This window comes from Monodon monoceros, unplaced genomic scaffold, assembly GCF_005190385.1.
Source record: "Monodon monoceros isolate NGI ecotype Baffin Bay Population unplaced genomic scaffold, NGI_Narwhal_1 Super_Scaffold_12, whole genome shotgun sequence".
NCBI classification, from domain to species: Eukaryota; Metazoa; Chordata; class Mammalia; order Artiodactyla; family Monodontidae; genus Monodon; species Monodon monoceros.
This window is the reverse complement of record NW_021703768.1, coordinates 119,336,135-119,342,173: the sequence shown is the minus strand read 5'-3', so window position 1 is coordinate 119,342,173 and position 6,039 is coordinate 119,336,135. Positions and strand designations below refer to the sequence as shown.

The following is a 6,039-nucleotide window of genomic DNA, read 5'->3' as shown; positions in this document are numbered from 1 at the left end:
AACATCTCCACCATGAGTTAGGTCAATCTTTGTAACATACAATCCTCATTATACGTTCTCTCATCACTGAATACCCCTCCTTGGAAGTACTTATCAAATGTGAATTCTTACATTTATTTGAGAAAGTACTAAATTAATCTGTTTCCCCTCACTCAATTCCCTAGAGGGACTCATAAGTAAGAATTGGGCATGTCACATGTCAGTTTTTGCTCACCATTTTTATGTCTAGTGCCCAAAACAATGCCTGACAGATGCTCAATGGGTGTTGGCTGGATGGGTGGAAAGATGGATGGATGGGTGGATGGATGGATAAAAGCCAAGGGCTGACTGATTCACCCATTTTTGCCCTTGTGCCTTCTAAAACAGTTTTGAAAAATAATGTTACTTATACTCACATTTAAAAATTGACGTTAAAGGTTCACCACTAAGTTCATATGGATTCAAGATAATAGCTTCCACCATATTGTAAATATTGGAATTAAAAATTTAAGCTGTGACAACATTCTTTAAATGTACCTATTAATCTGTTATTTTTATTTCTAATAGTCTCTACAACTTTCATGGCACTCTCCCTCAAATTCAAGGGATGGAAGAGACAAAGTTGTTCAATTAAAAACTGCCTTAATTAGTTATTAAGGGAAGTTGAATTAAATTTTTAAAGGAAGCTTCCAGTTTGAGAACCTGGACCTGGAAATTTTTACATTCAGGGTTATGGCTCCTTAGTAAGATTTTTGAAGAGTGAGGGGTATGCTTTCCAGTAAAGGTAGGATTATTATGAACACAGACATGTTCTCAGGCAAATCAGTTTTAGGAAAAGGTACCTAAAGAAACTGGGAACCTGGAAATTGGTTCTCTAAAAATGATCCCTGGTGTGCCCATTGGAAAGTCTTGAAGACCACCATCCTAGGGGTAATGCATGCCAGTGGCCAGCAGAGGGCAGTGTTGGACAAGCTATTGGGCTCCATCTCCCTGGCTCTCCCTCAAGGCAGCAGACAGAAAGGGCAATTCACCTTGGATGCAGTGGGGACCACAGCCTGGGCGGCCCCACCCAGTCCTCTCTGGTGTGTGTGTCTTTGCACAGTGAATTATTCATAGGAAACTGGCTCCACGGAGAATGGAGGCCAGAGACTCTCCATCCTGTACCTAGAATCAGGGCCTGGGACTGTAAACAGATGAAAACCTTATTGTTTTTCCCCTTCAAGAACTGAGGTTGGGAAAAGAAACTGAGGATTGAAGTCATGGGTCTGAATCAAATGTGAGGTTTTTGTTATTCTTCTTATAAAATGAAAACAACAGTGAAATCTCAATAATTTATGGAGACAGGGAGCAAAGTGACGGAAAGTTCCTGCTATTCAGTCAGACGATGGGGGCTGGGATCTCTCTCCTTGGCAAGCTCACCTTCCCCAGCCTCTGCCTCTTTGGCTGTCAGATCGGAATAGGATGACCTTCCCCACAGAGCTGTTGCGAGGATAAATGAGACAAACGCGAGAAGAGAGCTCAGCATGAAAATGGCATTTAGCAAGGGCTCAAGAAATGACAGTGGTGATGGCGAAGGTGATATGGAATTGGCATCTTGTCAGGCATGAGGGTTTCAAAGCTTCCCATTCAGGTCTGAAGAGGAAGAACCAGAGGCAAAAACCCAAGCTTTTTAAATATGTTCAGTTTTACAAGCCTAGGAATTAGAAGCGGAAACAGCCAGGGGAATCAGTGTGATTCAGTGGAAGAGCCTCACTCCTCCACATTGCTCACGAGTGCCTTCCAGGGGTGGGGTCCCACCCAGTGCTGGTAAGAGGGTCTCTGTGTCTACAGCAGTGTGCAGATGACGGCCAGATGCGTGTTGACTGTAGGACATGCGCACCAGCCTCAGATATAAAAGCAGTGACTTTGTTCATTAGATTGATATTCTGTGAAATCTCAAAGGGTGGGGATGAACTGGTTAAAATACAGTTAGTAATTTGGACTAATAGCTCAGATATATTAAAAGTAAGGTTCAGAGCAAGCCCCCCTCCCCGCCTTCTGCCTTATACGTGGAAAGGTAACAGGGACATAGTTCAGAGAGAGGCATGGAGACAAGTTGGATGAGATAACTGCCCTTTCACCTGGCAGCTGTCCAGCCCCCAAATAGCTTTTGTGTTCGGTCCAAAAATAAGATCACATGAGAGGGGGAGAAATAAATACACAAGTGCTTGTCCTTGGGCTTTCTGTGGGTACACCAGCCGCACTGGTAGGGACCCCATGCGGGTGGCCTGACGACGCACTCCCCAGGCTCCCCAAGGTGGCGGAGCCCACCTGCATCAGGGCGGGTGTGGTGTGCGGTGTGCACACGGCCCTTCTCTGGGGGCTCCCTGAGCTCCATACACATCAGAGAGGGAGCAGGAGAGAGAGAACAAGCAGCTCCAACAGCCTGGACTCCAGGGGAATAAGGGCATTGCCTCCTTTGGTGAAGGCCACGCCCTTCCTCCCACGGTGGCCTGCCTGTAGCGGTCCTGGTAGGACAGTGTGGATGCCGTAGGCTACGCAGCTGCCATCACCCAGAAAGAAAGTGCCCCAGAACCGAAGTACAGAGGTGAGTGCATCCGTTTCTCCAAGGGGCTCCGATTGCTGTGGACTTTCCGCTTGGCTTCAGGCTTGTGCTCTGCATGAACGCTCTCCCCCCTCCACTGCTTCTCCCTGATCTGAGTCGGTGGCAGGCTTGAGGCTGTGTGATGGATGCTAGACTAAAGCATTCCTGTACTCCCTTCTCTCATTCGGAGGCCAGCTTGCTTTCAGAAAGAACTGGGTGAGTCGAATTCTTAGCAGGGAAGCAGGAAAGGGTTTCTACAAAGTGAATTATCTTTGCTGAGATCCAAGAAGACATTTCCCAGAAAATCATTAGACAAATCCCACTGCAGTAATGCTAATGCTTAGTTTTTTAAAAGCTCTGCATCGAATAGGAAATAAATAAAAGGATGCCAGCCGATTCCCTGTAATTGGGCAAAAGGCAGGAAACACAAACGGCATCTGTAGAGATTCCTTTCCCCCCTTCCCCATCTCTCCCTGATGACTTTAGAACCCCGCAAAATATACTTAACAGATCCAAGAACTCTCTTCTTTGGTTGAGAACAAGAGGAATAAAATCAAGGGTTTGGGGAGAATTGCTCCGTAAGCAGAGTCAAGGGGCAAAGAAGAACGACATTTTGCAGAGTTTTGGGTTCTCCTTCTAACATCTCCGCCACCCGAGCACGTGACATGTACCTGTGCCTATTGAGGGTATGGATAGGTGTCTCCATCGCTTGCACACGCATACCGTTATTCCTTGACACACACCACCCGTCGGCTCAGGACCACAAATATCTATGCTAAGAGTAAAGCCAACAACATTGCTGGGAACAAGATAACTCCTTGAATAAGTCAAGATTCTTCTAGTGACAATGGACTGAAATCCAGTTTGAAGAGACTTAGACCAAAAAAGGGAAAAATGTTTTCCTCATGTAACTGAAACAGCCAGGGTTTTGATATGGTGGGATCCAGGTGCCCAGATGATGTTATCCTGAATCTGTCTCTCTCCATTTCTTGCTTTGCATCCCTGTGTCATTCTACTCCCAGGAAGACTCACTCATCCTGGTGGTAAGGTGGCTGCCAGCAGCTGGGTGCTGACATCCTACTGGCCCAGCCAACCTACAAGAATAGGTGTTTCCCTTTCCCAACAGTTCTAGCTAGAGTCTCAGGGTCACAATTCACTGAACCAATGTGGGTATTGTGCCATCCCTGCCATGGGGGTGTAGTCATCCCCACCCAAAACCACATGGCCTGAAAGCAATGAAAGGCTGGGTCCCCAAAGACAATCAAGGGGGCTGCATGCAGGATGGCCAAGGTCATTGGTTGGCACTTTGTACGGCATTTTTTGTGATCGTCTAGATTAAGAGCCAGAGCTCCTCCAACATAACCCCGCCTCTTTCCTCCCTCTTATTGTCCACAAAAATGTATGCGTGACAGAAAGTCTCATAGAAAGGATAATTATTAGTAGAACAGGTGACTAAAAGACCCCATGGTACGTCATCCCTAGAGACCTGAGAGTGGGAAAGACACCAGAAGGCTTGTCTCTGGCTCAGACTACCCACCATGCCCAGACCCACTCTGCCCCCAACCTGCTTGTGCTCCCACGGGTCTCCCCTTCCCTTCACCCACCTTTGCCCACTTCTTCCTCCCTCTTCTCTGCTAATGTGAGCCCATCTTGCCTTTCAAGGGCCAGACTCCGTGCTGCCTCCCCTCCGAGGCCGCATCTGGCCCACCCAGCCTTTTCTGTTCTCTCCCTCTCCACACTGGGACAGCGTTGCCCCTCGGCATTGCAGTCCACTGTTTACCTGTTCTTTAAGAACTGCATGTATCTTAGTTTCTCTCCCAGCTTGAATTTTACATTCCTGGGGAAAATTAAGTTTCATCCCCAGCCCTCCCTGTGGTGTCTAACACACATTAGGTGCTTCCAACCAATAAAAATAGATAAAAATAAAAACAGCCTCCCTAAATAGCTTAGAGAGGATGGCAAGATTACTTGAGATCCTTAATTCTGATTGTGTAAGTAATATAATAACTATGACAAACACCGATGGAGCTCTGAATGTATACTGGAGCCCCTGACAGGCATCATCTCAGGTAATCCTCACAGTGACCCTATGAGGTAAATACCACTATTATCCCCATTTAACAGATGGGGAAACTGAGTCTCAGAGAACTCAGTCACTTGTCCTAGATCAGAGAGCTAGTAAGTGGCAGCCTGGGAGTTAGAACCCAGGCAAGCCTACCATCTCCTTTCCTATTAGATTCCTCAGTTACATGTTTATCAGTGGTACTTCCTGCTGCCTGATTTGAAAGAGCGAGGGGCACAGGTGATGGTCAGAGAGCAGGAGAAAGTTCAGATATTTCAGGCCCCTCTTCTGCCTCCGGGGCTCCCAGTGCCTCTACAGGGGGTTCGCCCAGCGATGAGGGGTCACACCCCTACCCCAGAGCCAACAAGAAGGTCAGGGGCAGAGGAATTTCACAAAAGGAGGTACCTCTGGGGCTCTGCAGAGAGCGAGGTGCTTTTGGATTAGATGAGTTCTTTTATTAGAATGGTCTTTGGGGAAACATTAGCTGGAGGGTGGGCTTTAGAATTTGTCTGCCCGTCCGGCTGCCCATCACCAGGCATGGACTTGTCCTTTTCTCCTGCCCCCTGAACAGGGTGACCAGGCCAGAGGCCTCACTCAGAGGGCAGCTTGCAGGATTTGGAAAGCAACCAAATTCAGCAAATTCAGATCTCCAAGGAAACCCAAATCTTAAGTAAACGGTACTTTTTGTTTTGTAACGTCTGTGCCTCTGCATCCAGCCACTGGCCTCTTGGTTGATGCCATCACCTGTAGTGCTGGGAGCCCTTGGTCTGTGGGTATCTTGTTTCTCTGATGCACGTGAACCTGTTCTTGTGGGTTAGCACCTTCTCGAGAGCAGATCCTATTGGGTTTATGCCATGAATCCTCACAGTATCCCTGAGAGGCTCAGAGAGCTGGCATCCCCACGAGTGAGGCACAGTGAGATGAAAGCACATTCCCAAATACACAGAAGCAGGGAGGGGCCGGGACTCCGGGAAGCGGGCCTCTGAGGTCCAAGCCTGCTTGCTTCCCCAGGCGGTCATGACAGAACAAAGCTAAAACCCAAAGAATTAAATAGGCTAAGTAATCGGCTTTGGGTAAATATTTAAGAGAAAAACCGCCACTAGATCCAAGAGAAATAAAAACAAATATTCACACAAAAACTTGTATACAACACGAATGTTCCAGCACCATTACTCATGATATCCAAACAGAGGAAATAAGCCAAATGTCCATTAACTGATGAACAAATAAAAGATGGCATATCCATACAGTGAAATATTATTCAGCAATAAAAAGGGATGACGTTCTGATAAATATGGATCGAACTACAATGTGGGTGAACCTTAAAGACATCATGCTTTATAAGGAAAAGAAACCCACGCTGTATGATCCCATGTATATAAAATGGCCAGAACAGGCGAAGCTACAGAGACAG

At 46.9% G+C, this 6,039-nt stretch overlaps 1 protein-coding gene across 2 annotated transcripts in view; it reads left to right on the top strand.

Annotated features, from left to right (window-relative positions):
* Window positions 1-2,004: 2,004 nt before the first annotated feature.
* FGF1 (fibroblast growth factor 1) overlaps window positions 2,005-6,039 on the top strand; it is a 104,214-nt gene continuing 100,179 nt past the window's right edge. The window contains exon 1 of one of the 2 annotated variants that reach the window (XM_029216921.1): window positions 2,005-2,566. The gene's annotated coding sequence lies outside the window, so the exon portion shown is untranslated. The remainder of the gene's footprint in view (window positions 2,567-6,039) is intronic. The other variant, XM_029216920.1, reaches the window with a different exon arrangement.